The sequence below is a fragment of the Physeter macrocephalus genome, chromosome 15 (genome assembly GCF_002837175.3).
Source record: "Physeter macrocephalus isolate SW-GA chromosome 15, ASM283717v5, whole genome shotgun sequence".
In the NCBI taxonomy this organism is placed as follows: Eukaryota; Metazoa; Chordata; class Mammalia; order Artiodactyla; family Physeteridae; genus Physeter; species Physeter macrocephalus.
Window position 1 is genome coordinate 18,566,988 of NC_041228.1, and position 18,291 is coordinate 18,585,278.

General features: G+C 40.3%; 1 protein-coding gene and 1 pseudogene across 3 annotated transcripts in view; both read right to left on the reverse strand.

Moving 5' to 3' along the window:
• The window catches only part of DEPTOR (DEP domain containing MTOR interacting protein), a 163,004-nt gene that overhangs the window by 96,801 nt on the left and 47,912 nt on the right, over positions 1-18,291 (reverse strand). The gene's annotated exons all lie outside the window — the stretch shown is intronic.
• Positions 94-200, reverse strand: LOC112066420 (uncharacterized; annotated as a pseudogene).

The window sequence follows — 18,291 nt, forward strand, 5'->3', positions numbered from 1 at the left end:
GCCATGGCCGCTGAGCCTGTGCGTCCGGAGCCTGTGCTCCGCAACGGGAGAGGCCACAACAGTGAGAGGCCCGCGTACCACAAAAGAAAAAAAAAAAGTTCTAAGAATGTAAATGTATGCTTTTATATTGAAGAGTATTTACACTAAACTGATAAGAACAGATACCATACTTGATCTTAGCCAAAAGTCCAAGAAGGAATTAAGAGTATTTATAAAAGCTTTTAGCATATAACTGAACTTATTAAAAACCTTATTCAGCTTGTAACAGAACTCACTTTAAAATCTTATTGTCAGGGGAGTGATAAATTAGGAATTTGGGATTAACATATACACTCTATATAAAATAGGTAAACAACAAGGACCTATTATATAGCACAGGGAACTATACTCAATATCTTGAAATAACCTATAACGGAAAAGAATCTGAAAAAGAATATGTGTGTATATATATATATATATATATATATACACACATATATGTGTATACATATATATAGCCTGGTCATTATTATATTAAATATAATTCTTACGGCTCATACCAACTCAGCTGCTACTAAGCCTCTGAAAGCAGCCTAGTAGCTATTTCTAAGGATGGATTAAAGTACAGAAGAGGGTTTACTTAGGAAGAGGTCTAAATAATATTTTTTTTTGCAGATTTAATTTTTTTAATTGAAGTATAGTTAATTTACAGTGCTATGTTGGTTTCAAGTGTACAGCAAAGTGATTCAGCCATACATGTATATATGTGTGTGTATATATATACATATATGTGTGTATATATATATATACACACATATATGTGTGTATATATATATACACACATATATGTGTATATATATACACACACATATATACATGTATGGCTGAATCACTTTGCTGTACACTTGAAACCAACATAGCACTGTAAATTAACTATACTTCAATTAAAAAAATTAAATCTGCAAAAAAAAATATTATTTAGACCTCTTCCTAAGTAAACCCTCTTCTGTACTTTAATCCATCCTTAGAAATAGCTACTAGGCTGCTTTCAGAGGCTTAGTAGCAGCTGAGTTGGTATGAGCCGTAAGAATTATATTTAATATAATAATGACCAGGCCCTTCTTAGAAGATGGAAGGGACAACTGCCACATATACATCAACACAAGGGACAGAATCCTGACATTCCATAGGAGATTATGTGCCACGATGGCCACAACAGCTCCTCATGCTTCTTTCCAATTGACTTCACTGCTTCTCCCATCAAGAGGTTGAGTCTATTTCCCCTTCCCGTGAACCTGGGCTGCCTTTGTGAATTCCACTGCCCAACCAAATGCAACAGAAGCAACATTATTTGACTCCCAAGGCAAAGCTTTAGGAGGCCTTGCAACTTCCACCGTTGCCCCCTTGGAATGCCATACTGAGACCGCGGTGTAAGGAAGCAAGTGTAGCCTGTTGGAGGTGAAGAGGCCACAGGCCCAGGCGATAGCCAGCACCAACTCTCAGACATGAGAATGAGGCCATCTTGGACGTTCCAGCTCAGCACACCCTCCAGCAACCCCGTGAATGAGCCCAGGTGAAACCAGCACAGGAATCGCCTTGCAAGCCACAGAATCAGGAGAAATAATATATCATTGTTGTTTTAAACTAGTCAGTTTTAAGGCGATTTGTTTGGTAGGAATAGATAACTAGAATATATTCATATCAATGAGAAATGGCAAAAAAGATGTGAAACCCACAAAGAGGAACATGTCACATCAGTTGGGAAGTACTGAAAGAACAGTGAATGAATACCGCAAGGTCCTGGAAATAAACTGTATAAAATAAAGCCACATGGAGTTAGACCTGGGAGCCTGCATCAGTGATAGGCATCTAGAAAACAAAATGCCTAAATAAGGAATACTACCATTTCCTCATTTCTTTTCACCCTCAAATAAGGCATTTTATTTTATTTATTTATTTATTTATTATTATTATTTTTGGTCGCTCCGAGCAGCATGTGAGATCTTAGTTCCCCGACCAAGGATGGAACCCATGCCCCCTGCATTGGAAGCGCAGAGTCTTAACCACTGGACCGCCAGGGAAGCCCCCAAATAAGGTATTTTAGAGTGAAGACGAGCTTCCTCAGTTTTCCAGTTTTAGATGTTATTTCTCTAAGAAATCTCCCCTCCCACAAACCTAGACCACGTGCCACTTCTAAGGGCTCCCAGAGTCCCTGAAAGGCCTCCTCAGAGCCCTGGGGAAATGGCCTGCTCGCTTAACTATAAGCTTTTTGAGACCAGGATCCCTGTCTATGTGCTTGACAGCGGTTTCCTAGTACAGTAGGTCCTAGAAAAGTATTTGCTGAATGATAAATGAAACTCATTTCTCTGCATTCCCCTGCTACACATCATTATCTAAGAGTATATAAAAAATGACCCCCTTAGAATTCCCTGGTGGTCCAGTGATTAGGACTCCATGTTTCCACTGCCGGAGGCTTGAGTTCGATCCCCTGGTCAGGGAACTAAGATCCTACATGGTGCAGAGTGGCCAAAAAAAAAAAAAAGGTCCCCTTAGAATGACCCTGTGTGGAGACGAGGTGAATCAAGAGTTTCTGCCCTACTGATACTCCATTTAAGATACAGACACAAACGCCTGGCCTTCACTTCAGTTGTCAAACCACTCTGGCCCTTCCAGCTTAGCAATTTTCCTTTCAGGGTGTGGGGAGGACAAGTGGATAGGGGTTTATTTGTGCAACTTCTTGAAACCAGAAAAATGACCTGCCAGCCCTCTAGAGCTCCTGCTAAGTAACTCCTGGCCTCTGGACAAATGGCTGGTTAGCTGCTGCCGCCAATGTGAGCTTCAGACAAGAGACCAGTTGGCAGGCCTGCCTGGATCGGCTCGGCTAGCTATTTAAAATATGCTCCACAACCCTTAGCTCTTCCTTATTTTATTTTCCCTTAAAATCAGGCATAATACTATTCCTATCCAGATTCTTCTCCTTAGGACAAAGGCTTGCCTGGGATTGATTTTAGTATCAATATGTAGTCACAGTGTTAAAACAATAATCTGACTCATTACTTGGTCCAATGATCTCTTGCTATGTAACAAGTTGCCCCCAAAACTTGGTGGCTTAAAACAACCACCATTTATGGGAATGTATTTAAATTGGTGCAGCCAGTATGGAAAACAGTACGGAGGTCCCTCAAAAAACTAAAAAGAGAGTTGCCATAAAATCCAGCAATCCCACTCCTGGGCATACATTCAGACAAAAGTATAATTGAAAAAGATACATGCACCCTTATGTTCTTTCTTTCTTTTCTTTTTTTTTTTTTTTGGCCACGCTGCGCAGCATGTGGGATCCTAGTTCCCCAACCACAGATTGAACGTCGCCCCCTGCAGTGGAAGCACAGAGTCCTAACCACAAAACTGCCAGGGAAGTCCCACCCCTATGTTCTTAGCAGCACTATTTACAATAGCCAAGGCAAGGAAACAATCTAAATGTCCACTGACAGATGAATGGATAAAGAAGATGTGGTACATATATACGCAATGGAATACTACTCAGCCATAAAAAAGAATGAAATAACATTTGCAGCAACATGGATGGACCTAGAGATCATTATACTAAGTGAAGTAAGTCAGAAAGAGAAAGACAAATACCTTATGATATCACTTTTATGTGGAATCTAAAATATAACACAAATGAACTTATTTACAAAACAGAAACAGACTTCACAGACACAGAGAACAGACTTGTGGTTGCCAAGGGTAGGGGAGGCTGTGTAGAAGGGATGGATTGGGAGTTTGGGGTGAGCAGATGCAAACTATTATATGTTTGTATAACTGAATCACTTTGCTTTACATCAGAAACTAATACAACACTGTAAATCAACTATAATTTTATACAACAAAGTTAAAAAAAAAGCCCAACCACCATTTAATCATATCTTAGTATTCTGTGGGTTGCCTGGGGCTCAACTGGGCAGTTCCTCCATCACCTTTGCTTGGGATCACTCATGCAATTGCAGGCAGACAGTGGGCCAGGGCTGGATGTCTGGCCCTGTGGTGCTCCTAAGTCAGTATAGCCTTTCCTTCCCATGAGACAGCCTGGACATTGGGATACAGAGCTCAAGAGGAAAGAAGCAGATGCTGCCAGAATTTTTGTTTACATTTTATTGGCATATATTAAGGTATTAATAATAATAATAATACGATATTATTAATATTTATCCACTTACCAGACAACTAACCCATTTAACATGTAAAATGCAATGGTTTTCGGTATATACATCGAGTTGTACAACCATCACTACCATCCAAGTTAAAATACTTTATCACCCCAAAGGAAATGCTGTACCATTAATAATCATCCCCCACTTCCCCATTCTCCCTGCCCTAGGCAAACACTAATCTACCTCCTACATCTATGAATCTGCCTCTTACAGACAGTTCATATAAATAGAGTCATACAATATGTGGTCCTGTGTGACTGGTTTCTTTCATTTAGTATGTTTTCAACATTCATCATGTTGCAGCATGTATTGGTATTTCATTCCTTTTCATTGTCAAATAATATTCCACTGTATGAATATTCCACATTGGGTCTATCCATTCATCAGCTGATGGGCATTTGCGTTGTTTCCTTTAGGTTATTATGAATAATGTTACTTTGAAAATTTATATACACATTTTTTATGTGGACATATGTTTTTTTACTCTTGGATATACACCAAGTAGAATTGTTGGGTCATATGGTAACTCTTTTTAACCTTTTGCGAAAATGCCAGACTGTTTTCTAAACTGGCTGGGCCACTTTACATTCCTACCAGTACAGTATGAGAGCTCTAATTTCCCCACATCCTTGCCAGCATTTGTCATCTGTTCTTTGTTATTAGGATCCTCCTGGTGGGTGTGAAGAGGTATGTGAGTGTGTTTTTGATTTGCATTTCCCTGATGATTAATGATACTGAGCATGTTTTTATGTGTTTATTGTCCATTTATATATCTTCTTTGGAGAAATGTCTATTCTGATCCTTTGTGCATTGTAAAGCTAGACTACTTGTCTTTTTATTATTGAACTTTAAGTGTTCTTTATATATTCTTTGATGCAAGTCCTTAATCAGACATATGATTTGCAGATATTTTTTCCCATTCTATGGGCTGTTTTCTCACTTTCTTGACGGTACTGTTTCTAGCCCCAGAGTTTTTAATTTTTATGTAGCCCATTTTATCCATTTTTCTCTTTTGCTGCTTGTGGTTTTGGTGTCACATGTCAGAAACATTGCTTGAGACAAGCCCATGGAAATTTACTCTTCTGTTGTCTTCTAAGAGTTTCATAGTTTTAGTTCTCACATTTAGCTCTATAATCCACTTTGAGTTAAATTTTCTAGAAGGCATGAGGCAAGGGTCAAACTCTGATTCCTTGTATGCAGCTATCCAGTTATCCCAGCATCATTTGTTGAAAAGACTATTCATCCTCCATTGAATTATCTTTTTGACTCTTATCAAAAACCAATCAACCATGCCAGGCCTTCTTAAACTGCTTAGGCTCAGAAGTCACAGAATGTCAATTGCCCTGAATTATACTTGTTTAAAAGCATGAAATTAAAGACAAATGTAGCTTCAATTCCTAACTCTGCACACCCGTTAGCTACCTGACTCTCCTTCCCCAAGTGTAAACTGCAGATAATGACAGTGCCTACCTGGGGAGTTGCTGTGCAGTTTAAGTGTGATAATGCACAAAATGCTTCAATCATGGTGTTGAATACACCTTAAACACTGAATACGTTTTAGCCGTAATGATGATGATAATGATTATGATGGTAAAAATTTTCTAGATGGAGCCATAAGATCAAACCCCTTTCTTTATGGCAAAATGGATTAAGATTCTGTGTATATTTCTATAGACAAGAATAACAATTCCATTTTTTTTTTTTTTTTTTTTTTTTTTTTTTGGTACGCAGGCCTCTCACCATTGTGGCCTCTCCCGTTGCGGAGCACAGGCCCCGGACGCGCAGGCTCAGCGGCCATGGCTCACGGGCCCAGCCGCTCCGCGGCATGTGGGATCTTCCCGGACCGGGGCACGAACCCGCGTCCTCTGCACTGGCAGGTGGACTCTCAACCACTGCGCCACCAGGGAAGCCCAACAATTCCGTTTTAATTAGTAATGAGAAATGCGGATGATGCTCTGAAAGTCTTATTTTTATAGAACAAATTCATCTTCAGTCAAAATGATCCTGTGTGGGCCTATAATCATGACATAAAGCCACACACCTTATAAGGTGTTAGGCATTAACAATATTCGTCTCCTGGAAGTACTCACCAGATTTTGACTGTGCGTGTGACTGAGTTCAACCTTTCCTGGATATACATCTGAGTCATATTTCCCAGACTCACTCTAACCCAGGGGAAAGGCAGCATCACAATAGAAGGAACTGCTACATTTAGGAGCCAGTACAGGAATAGAAATAAGCTGATAGCAATCTACTTGTGCCTTGAAAAAAAAAAATTCAAAGGAACTGAGAAGGCCCTATATAACGTGGGAACATATGTGAATGGTATACAAGGGCACAAGCTAGGGAGGGAGCCAAAATGACTCATGGGCTATTAGGCCGGAAAGACACTTTAGAATTTAAAGAGCTTAAAAAAAAAAGTGTTAGTGTAATGATAAATTATTTTGAAAAGCAAAACATAAAATTATATACATGATAACCATTAAAAATTAAAAATTCATTCATCCAAATATTAAAAGAGTTACTTACCCCTGGGGGCAGTTTCGGAATGATTTTTCTTTTCACCCTAATAGAATTCTCTATTACTCAAATTATTCCCCAGAGAGAGTATACTATGTTTATAACTGGGAAATACGTTATCAATAAAGAAGTTATATTAAGGTTAAGTTTATATTTAACCAGATGACTTGTCCCTGACAAAACGCTTATATTAATGCCCAATATAATAAAGTTGCTCCCAATGTATAAATTATATATTTAGATGTATGCTTCCAAAATACAGTTTGAATGTGTAACACTGACTTGTGTGATTAGGAAGAAAGCATGAATTATGGCGAAATGCTTATATGAGCATTGATATTTTTGAATACTATGCTATTATAATACTATGCTATTGTCTATAGAATAGATGTGACAGGCATCAATTGATACAATTTTCATAATAATTTGGTTAGGAACTAGTAAACAGAGCCATTTGGTTAATATTTGTCAGTAAAACTATTATATATTTTAAAAGGTGAGGGAAAGGGAAGAAAAACAGCATTTTACACTCTTTGCCAGCAAATACCTTTCACCTTCCTTCACTTGTCTTCATACTATACACTGAACAGAACATACTCTTTCTCATCTTTTTTCCTTACTCATGTTCTTCCCTCACATCCTCCCTCCTCCCCTTCCCTGGAGAAATCCAAACTATTCTTCAAAAAAAAAGGCGCTCCTTGTACAGTGGTGCAGGTTGTTCACTGCACAAGGGAACCTCGCTTCAGCGACAAATGAAGTCTAAAATCCAGTGCCCACTCCTCAGGAGCAGTCCCTGTGGAGGAGAGGTACTGTAGGAGCTTGAAGGAAAGGGCAAAAGGGTGTCTGTTTCTCATTCGCACAAAGGTGCTAAGTGAGATAGTGGGGTTCTGCTTTGAAGGGCTAAAGTACTAACCTCGTTTTGAAAATATCCCAACTAAAAAGCAATTCATACAGATCTCTCCTTTTTTTTGAACTTTGAGCCAGTACCATAGTTTTGTATATATTCTCTCAATTTTTAACACACTATTTTTACCCCTTCAGCTAAACTAGAAGCTTCTGAAGGATAGACACCATGCCTTCAATGCTGGTGAAAACCCAGCCCCGGGAGACAGTATAAATTAGGTGCTTAACAAATATTTGTTAATCAACTGCCTGGAAACTAAGAATACCACAAACAACAGTAATGGAAAGTGTTATTTGTCTTTGAAGTTAAAATCCCTTCCTCTTTGCCTGATATTTTAGATTTGCTGGAAAAAAAGCAAGAACTTTTTTAGTGATGGTTTTACACTCTGAAGAGACTGATATGCTGGAACCTAAGTTGTAATTTTCACATTGCCCACAGTTTTTAGTGTTGTGCTAAACGTTTTCAGCTTTTTAGTGTGGTTGTATTAAACATTTCAGCTGTTGTTACTGAACTTGAATCAGCTTTAGATAGAAGCTGAGTGTGGATTCCAAGGCCATGGCTGTCCTAAAAGGCTACATTCAGCTATGGTTTCATAATCATAAAATTACACAAGAAGGAGAGAAACCAAGCACTTCTACACTGAATTCAAAACAATTCAAACCTCTGTGAACCCTTTCATACAACTGTCAAGGGAAGCTGGGTTCTCAAACATATTATAAAGGCTCCTTTTAAGGGAATGGTTATTATTTATTTTGGATGCTTCCATAATTATTAGAAAATAGAAGGATTTGCTGCCAAAAACAAAGAAAAAAAAGGAGGTAAAGAAAGAAGGTTAGGAGGGGTAAGATGAAGTAATTAAGAAAAATTAAAGATAATACCAACAAGGGAAAATAAAATGAACATATTTTAAAGAGGTAAGAAAAAATGATAAAAAACTGAACACAATGACAAGTAGGGACTACTTTTCTGCAGGTTAACAGGCTAGGTGACAGAAGGACCACTTTATCCTGCATATTTGTGGAAGTTACATGAAAAAGAATGGGAAACAGTCTTTCCTCTTTTTTTTCAACCAAGGTCTTACATTGTACAATCCTAAGACTCCCTCTTTTAAAACAGATTTTAAAACCACTGCTTTGATACATCTATGGCCAACTGATTTTAACAAGGGTGCCAAGGCCATCTAATGGGGGAAATAATAGTCTTTTCAACAAATGGTTCTGGGATAATTAGAGAACCACATGTAAAAGAATGAAGTTGGACCCTTACCTCAAACCCTATACAAAAAATAACTCATAATATATTAAAGACCTAAATGTAAGAGCTAAAGCCATAAAACTTTGACAAGAAAACATAAGGATAAATCTTCGTGACCTTGAATTTGGCAAAGGATTCCTAGATATGACACCAAAAGCACAAGAAAAAAAAGGAAAAATAGATAAATTAAACTACATTAAAATGTAAAACTTTTATGCTTCAAAGACACCAGCAAGAAAGTGAAAAGACAACTCAATGAATGGGAGAAAATGCAAATCATATGTCTGATAATGGATTTGCATCTGGAATGTATAAAGAACACTTAAATAAGAAGACAACCCAATTTAGAAGTGGACAAATGATCTCAATAGATCAAAGAAGATATACAAACGGCCAATAAGCACATGGAAAGATGCTAAGCATCATCAGTCATCAAGGAACTGCAAATCAAAACCACACCGAGATAACACTTCACACCTATCGGTTGGCTAAAATCAAAAAGTCAGATAATAGCAACTGTGGGTAAGGATGTGGAGAAACTGGAAGCTTGTTGGTGGGAATATAACATGGTACAGTCGATTCGGAAAATAGTCTCTCAGTTCCTCAAACCATTAAACACAAACTTACAACGTGATGCAGCCATTCTACTCCTAGGTATATGTCCAGGAGAAACGACAACCTATGTCCACAGAAAAGCTTGTACACAAATGTCCTGGCAGCATTATACATTACTGTCAAAAAGTATAAACAACCCAAATATCTATCAACTGATGGAGTTGAAAATGTCATATATCCATACAATGGAGCCTTATTTGGCTATAAAAAGGAATGAAGTACTGAAACACACTACAACATGGACAAACCTTGAAAACATTATACTAAACGAAAGAGGCCAATCACACAAGACCATAAATTATATCATTCCGTTCACATGAAATGTTCAAAACAGAGAAATCCATGGAGACAGAAAGTAAATTAGTGATTGCTTAAGGACGAATGGTGAAATAGAGAGTGATAGCTAAGGGGTACAGGGTTTCTTCTGGAGGTGACAAAAATTTTCTAAAATTCTGGTGACGGTTGCACATGTCTGTGAATATACTAAAAAGCATTAAACTGTACACTTTAAATGGGTCAATTGTATGGTACTGACCCAATTATATTCAATAAAGCTATTAAAAAATCACTACTTTGGACATTTCATTTATTCATTCATTAATTCAATAAATATTTACTGAGCATCTTCTCTATCCTAGGAGATGCAGAAATGAAAAGACATGGACATTGTCCTTAACTTGCTTACCATCCAGTGGGAAGCAAACATTAAAAACCTATGGGTTAGGGGCTTCCCTGGTGGCGCAGCGGTTGCGCGTCCGCCTGCCGAAGCAGGGGAACCGAGTTCGCGCCCCGGTCTGGGAGGATCCCACATGCCGCGGAGCGGCTGGGCCCGTGAGCCATGGCCGCTGAGCCTGCGCGTCCGGAGCCTGTGCTCCGCAACGGGAGAGGCCACAGCAGTGAAAGGCCCGCGTACCACAAAGAAAAAACAAAACCCTATGGGTGGGACTTCCCTGGTGGTCCAGTGGTTAAGACTCCATGCTACCAATGCAGGGGGCCCAGGTTAGATCCCTGGTCAGGGAACTAGAGCCCGCATACATGCCGCAACTAAGAGCCTGCATGCTGCAACGAAGATCCCGCATGCCACAACCAAGACCTGGCGCAGCCAAATAAATAAATTAATTAAATATTAAAAAAAAAACCAACCTATGGGCAAGGTAGATAAATGCTACGATAGAGTTATAAGTATATATAGAATGAAAGGAAAGTAAGGAAGAAAATACACAAGTCTACCACAGAATGAAAGGAAAGTAAGGAAGAAAATACCCAAGTCTACCAGAGTCTCTTAAGGTCAACTCCTGTTTCGTCAAACAGGAGTTGACCTTAAGAGACAGTAAGAGGGGGACTTCCCTGGTCGCGCAGTGGTTAAGAATCTGCCTGCCAATGCAGGGGACACAGGTTCGAGCCCTGGTCTGGGAAGATCCCACATGCTGTGGAGCAAATAAGCCCGTGTGCCACAACTACTGAGCCTGCAAGCCACAACTACTGAAGCCCGTGCGCCTAGAGCCTGTGCTCCACAACAAGAGAAGGCACCGCAACAAAGAGACGCCCCCGCTCGATGCAACTAGAGAAAGCCCGTGTGCAGCAACGAAGACCCAACACAGCCAAAAATAAATAAATAAAAATAAAATTTAAAAAAATCTAAAAAAAAAAGAGACAGTGAGAGGATACAGGATCAAGGAGAAGCAAGTACAGATGCACAGTATGAGGGGCGATCAGGACAAGCAGTTCAATGTTAAGTAGCAGCACGATGGTGGAGGGGGGAGTAAGTGGCAAAGCAGAAGGAGATAAGCATGGGTAACGGGAAGCCATTAGGCCAGAAAGGTTCTGATCCTATAGGTGATAGAGGGCATGAATTCTGAGCTCAGGATTGTCAGTGAAGATAACAGAGATGACAGCATAGTGATCCTTTCGTGTGATGGTCACCTTTTCACTTTCCATTATGACAATTGTGCTTTCAGCTCAACAAATGTATCAGCACTTACTGGATACCCCACCCTGCACTGGTCACTAGAATACAAAGAATAAGTCAAAGTTCCTACTCTGGAAGACCAGGAGGAAGCAAAGTTACCAAACTTCTTGAAAGCTTGAAACTGCTCTCGTACACTCTGATTTCACCCATCTGCTAGAAACCGGCAGGGAGTCATCGGTGGCAAAGGACCAACCACTAACCTCAGTCTAGGAGAAATGGGATAAAGAAACACTCAGCAAGCTGGAGCCACAGGTGTTCATGGAGATGCTAACAGCCTCTCAGCCGCCTCTTAGCATGCACTAGAGGGAAGGGCATGGTCTGAAGAGTGAAATGTGATGGCAAGGAGAGACTTCAGTCTTTTTGAATCCATCTGTCCTAGCGCAGGTAGGAAATATTGATATAATGAATACAAGACAATATCCCCGTGCCACACAAAAGCAATCTGGAACTGATCTGGATGATTTTCTTCTCCTCTGCTCTTTCCCATCAGTACAAACAGTTCCAGGGTGACAGTGGCAAGGGGAGAGAGTCCTAGGTTTCAATCTCTGAACTGTGATTTCCAAGCTGGGGTTGGGCTCTATGATCCTCTGAGTTTCTTCTCTTATGTAATGAAGGTAATAATGCTTACCTCAGTGGGGTTGTGAAAATTAGAGGTAATCTGTGTAAAGCATGTAGGGTATTGTCTGGCACAAAGCAGCAGTGAACAAATGATACACACACACACACACACACCCCTGAGAGTTGACCCTTATCAACTCTTATCCATCCTTGTCAGGTAGGACGATAGTCCCAACCAGCCAGAAGGACGAATTCCAAGCACCTGGGGAGAGGAGGTGACAGGTGAAACATAGAAAAACCAAAGTTTAATTACTTAAAAGGAAATTTTGTACTCTAGAGAATGCTTACATTGAGGCAAAAGTTAATTTTATTTAGGAGATTGAATCATGGTAGAATACAGAGGACAATTTTGTAAAAAATATCATTTGGGTGGTTGTTCCATAAGTGTGTTCAGTTTGTGAACACTGATAGAGCTGCACACTTATGATATGTGTGCTGTACATAATGATATACTATACTTCAATACATTTAACTTTATAGTTAAAGTTTGACTACATATTTAACTTTAATAAAGTTTAAAATGTTATCTGGATTTTCTTTCTTTCTGGTCTGAAAGACACTTTTGTTAGGGGCTCTAAAATTAATAAATACTTTCTGTAGATTTGGTAGAACAAGGCCATTGTTTACACTCCCCAGCTCTGTGTGAAGAGACTGTGATTAAGCAAGGATGTTTTCATTTAGCAAACAAAGCAAGAAAAACAGCCTAGCAACTACAGCAAGTCCCCTGCATACGAACCTTCAAGCTGTGAACTTTCAAAGACGTGTTCCATCAGCGTCAGGCGTGAGTGACATTACAGCTCGCCCTCCGTCTCCTATTGCTGACAGTCCTTCGGCTCTACCATCTCCACCTCCTCTCCCCGCTCCAGTTAGTAACTCTTCTTGCCTGTTCGCTCAGTGCCAGCCCCTGTATGCCAGCTGTTGTACTGTACTACAGTAATTTTCAAGGTACTGTACTATAAGATTTAAAATGTTTTCTTTATTTTGTGTGTGTTTGTTTTTTAAGTATTATTAGTGTGAAAAGTATTATAAACCTATTACAGTACAGTACTATATAGCCGATTGTGTTAATTGGGTACCTAAGGCTAACTTTGTTGGACTTACGAACGTGCTCTCGGGACAGAACTCGTTTGTATATGTAGAGGACTTATTGTATACCTCTTGGAATCATCTCTGCATTAAAAGACAAAGCCGCCTACCCAAGGAGCCTCCACACAAAGCTTCTAATAATGGAGGAATAACCTCCAACTTAAAAAACCCCAACGAGTCAAGCCTTCCCCTGGTATCGCTCCTAGAAGGTCTACTTTTATTTTGCTCCAATAAGTGCCTCTCCTCCCAGGAGGTCCCTCCTTCTCTCCTGCTCCCTGTGTGTTCTTCTTCCCCTTTGTTGCAGAATGTTTGGCATCACCTCACCCTGCCCCACCCACCTTAGATCCATTCACTCTAGAATCTCAACACTTAAAAACACACAAGAGCCATTTCCTCTAGAAAAGACTCTAAGTTCTTCATCTCTTCCAGATGGAATAAACTGACACTTGATGTGAACTAGAGTTGTTGGATTCAAAGCATACTGGAGAGAGACATTATGCCATTTCTACAGGTTCACTCAACTGGAGGCTTAAAGCACGTTACTTAGCCCACCTCAAATTTGCTTTCCTTCCCTGTAAATTGATGGGGAAAAATCTCTCCCTCTTAGAAGTACAGGAAGAATTAAATAAAATAATATGTGGAAAATATTTAGAATGATGCCTAATGCACAGAAGTCCTCAGTAAATGATGGCTATGATTATTATTCTTACGCTTTGAATGTTTGTGATCAGAACCTACGGTGAGTAAATACGAATAGAGTGATCTTAGAATAGCAAATATCTACTCCTGGTTTTAGTCCAATTTGAACATTCCAAGCTTAGGAAAGAAAGGGGCTGCCCACTGATTTCTTTCCTAAGTAAGGATGACCATGCATTCATTTATCTATTCATCTCTTCAACAAACATTTATTCGGTATATGCTACGTACTGGACATTGAGGCTCTAAAGTTGTGTGCGACCTCAAGGTCCATGACCTCAAAGAGCTTCTAGTCAAGCTAGAGAGACTGAAACATCAAGCACAATCACCTTGGAGAAATGTGGTTGCCGGGCTAGAACTCAGGTTGATGAGGGTCAGAAAGGGAGCCAAAGAAATTCATTATAATCCAACCATACTCCACACTCATAAAACAGTGAGAGTACCCTGTGCTAATTCCAACCATCACATCACGCATGGTACACACTCAGAAACAAACAGAAAGAGCAAGTGACTTTTCCATTGATAGAGTGTGGGCAATTCCTCATGGCTGTCCATTCACGGAGATAGGAGACAACTCATTTCAGATCCCAGGTGGGTCTCACAGGCTCTGTCAATCAGGGTCCCCTAGCAGGAAACTACAAAAATGTACAAATGGGCTAATAAGAGGTCGTCTAGCATAAAAGAACTACTAAAGCTATGGGCAGGGTTAAGGGAAGCTAAAAGAGATGGCAAAGGTCCAGACTAGCAGTCTGTGATCATTAACAACTCCAGGCCTCAGGATTATGGAGAGAGGCCAGTTTCCAGAGCCTAAAGGGGATAGATGTTAAGAAGAGGGCTGCCTGATGGGACCTGTGGCCTTCAATAGCAGGGAGCAAGCAGAAAAATAAGTACTCTGACCTTACTCTCCTCCCTTCTACCTACTTCCTGCTAATGCCTCCCACTGACCCAGCCAATGGCCATGGAGCCTGTTGACTCAGGCCATGTTAAGTCAGCCACCTGGGGCACACGGCAGGTTGGAAAAGGGTAGAGAATGATCTGGAGGACAAACAGAAATGTCCTGCATACAGGCTGGGCATCTGACCTTGCAGAATCTAATTCTTGCATATAAAGGCACGTGTTTTTTTTTTATGCAACCTGGGTCACACGAGGATACTTCGGACAATGTGCATTTTTCCTCACATATTAGAAACACAACACGTCCTGTATGAGGTGAGACTCTGCTGAACTTTATCTCATTTAGTCTTCATGACAAGTCTGTGAGCTATGTCTGTTCTTCCAATTTTACGGATGAAAACAAGACTCAGACAGGTTGAATGTCTCGATAAGTGGCAGGAGAAGAACATCTGACACACGCTTCTCCACCCGCAGAAATCTTAAATGGTTTTTCCATTCTACCAAGTTGAAAAGTAACTACAGAGATTGATGGGCAAAATCCATGTTACAGAGACTTGGTTCGTCGCCCTGCAATTACACGAGATCAGGAAAACTTGGCAGAAATGACCGGCAATGAATCCCTGTCGAGGAATCACGTCTACTGTTGAAGCAACAACGTGTGTCTACCTCTAAATCAAGTCATTTCTGAATAATCAACCAGAGCTAGAAATCTGTACCTGACCATCTAGGGCTGACGACTTCTGACAAGCACAGCTGGCCTGCTGCTTGTGCTATATGGTAACAAAGCTCTAATATTGTTGCCATATATCTATTATACGGAGGGAAAGCGTGGCATTGCCAAGAAGCAGTAAAGAATGATGTGATTTCCAAAACCAGACTCAAGGACTTAGTAGAAACCAGGAGATGAACACTTTTTCAGGTCCATTTATTTATTTGTTCATTTATTTATTCATTTGTTTATTTTTCGGCCACACCATGCGGCACGCGGGATCTTGGTTCCCTGACCAGGGATCGAACCCATGCCCCCTGCATTGGGAGCGCAAAGTCCCTTTCAGGCCCATTTAAAAATCTACGAGCTGCCTATTGTTTAATATTGTTTAGTGGTATTCATTCCTGCTACAGCCTCCTTGGATAGAAGCTGCAGAAACTTTGTGAATTAGAAGCTGCAGACTGAAAAAGAGTTACACGTGGGCTCACGCGCTCTGGAGCTGGAGACCAGGGTTTGAAATGCTCCCCCAACACCCCACCGCTGATTTCTGGCTATGCGAAGGTAGGCAAGTTCGTTTACCACTCTCTGGCCTCGATTTCCTTATTTGCCAAAGGGAGAATCACATGTTTTATCTCATTGGTGTAGAACGAGCCTTTAATAAGAAAACCCATGTAAAGGGCATGGTATCTAATAAGCATCAATAATGTCCTGTGGTTGCTCCTTTCATCAATATCATCAGCATCTTCAGGCCTCCTCCACTGTCCCTTCAACTCCTCTCACCATCTTTTCCAGAATGTCTGCATAATGAACAGACCTGGAAGATAAAGATAATTTCTCCTTCTGGGTCAGAAAGCAGGTTTGCTTGAAGGCCATGACAAAAGGTTCCTCGAGCCTGGGGTTCCTCTTCTGTAACCCAACCCTGGCAGGTGTCATCTGCCCCTCATCATGCTGTTCTTTGGGAACTAAGCCTTGGGGGAACTGTCAAGAAAATGATGATGTTCGGGCTACTGCTACTGCCGAGAGCAACAAATTGTTCTTTGTCCCCCAACCCAGGGGTCTCCTACCTGCATCCATGACATGGTGGCAGGCAAACCTGTTAGCTTGCAAGTAAGATAAAATCTCAAGACTCTAGACAATTCTCAACATGGGTTACACAGTATCAAACAGAGTGAAGTCAGTCAGAAAGAGAAAGACAAATACCGTATGCTAACACATATATATATGGAATCTAAGAGAAAAAAAAAAAAGGTCATGAAGAACCTAGGGGTAAGACGGGAATAAAGACACAGACCTACTAGAGCATGGACTTGAGGATATGGGGAGGGGGAAGGGTAAGCTGGGACAAAGTGAGAGAGTGGCAGGGACATAGATACACTACCAAACGTAAAACAGATAGCTAGTGGGAAGCAGCCGCATAGCACAGGGAGATCAGCTTGGTGCTTTGTGACCACTTAGAGGGGTGGGATAGGGAAGGTGGGAGGGAGGGAGACGCAAGAGGGAGGGGATATGGGAACATATGTATATGTATAACTGATTCACTCTGTTATAAAGCAGAAACTAACACACCATTGTAAAGCAATTATACTCCAATAAAGATGTTAAAAAAAAAAAATCATGCCTTGTCACCCAAATAGTCACAAAAGGTAACAACTTTGATTCTACTTACAATGCAATTTTAGGACACCCTTCAAATCATCCAAGAAGGAAACATTTACTCCAAGATTCCGTGAAACCACTAATTAACGGGAAGCACAAGCAAACTGTGAAAAGCTGTATATAACATATTAGAAAGTATTTTTATTACAGTTTGCAAAATAATTAAGATATACTTTGAACATAAAACTTGAATCAATTTGCAGAACTCAGGATCTCAGTTTGGAAAGCACTTCTATACTGCAAATGCAATAAGACAGAGACAAAAACTTGGAGCCTTTTTTTTTTTTTTTTAACTCCAGCTCCCTGTTTTCAGGTTACACCAGCCATTAAGCCTCTTTCTAGCTCAGGTGCCCCATCTCTGCAGTGGGATTAATTGTACCTACTGGGTGTAACTCAGAGTTGTACAGAGCATCAAGCATGTTAATGGACAAGATGCTTTGTAAACTCTAAAAAGGCAAGACAAGGTACATCTCCGACTCCTGTCGCTTACCATGAAAAGCAAGTTCTCTAGCTTTTTCATGGTACCAGCTCAGCAGCTTGTAGCAATCACAGCATGTAGAATCCTTTGTTCATTCAACAAATATTTATTGTGCCAGCCTCTGGGAGGGAACAGGAAAAAGATCCCAGGGGTATATGGTAGAGAAACCTCTGATAAGATAAAACACACAAAAGGGCTTTTCCCCTTTGTATATAGTTTTCCCCTAATATTTCTCTTCAGTTCTATGGGATAGAGAATATAAAGGAAGCAGTGGGAACTCAAAGTGATCTAATGGCATACAGGCACTATAATTCTTCAACCAGGTATACACTCCTAAGCAGAATAAATAGACTGCTGGTGGTTGGAGAGAGAAACCCCTGATAATAAGAAAACTAAGACCCTTTGGATGAAAAACTAAACTAATGCCCTTATGAACCAGACCTAGAAGGGATTGAACTCCATATTAAGACTGTGTTAAATTAAAATTGAGAAGTCGCGGGGGGAAGGGATAAATTAGGAGGTTGGGATTAACATATACACACTACTATGTACAAAATTAGATAATCAACAAGGACCTACTGTATAGCACAGGGAACTCTACTCAATATTCTGTAATAACCTATATGGGAAAGAATCTGAAAAAGAATGGATGTATGTATATGTATAACTGAATCACTTTGCTGTACACCTGAAACTAACACA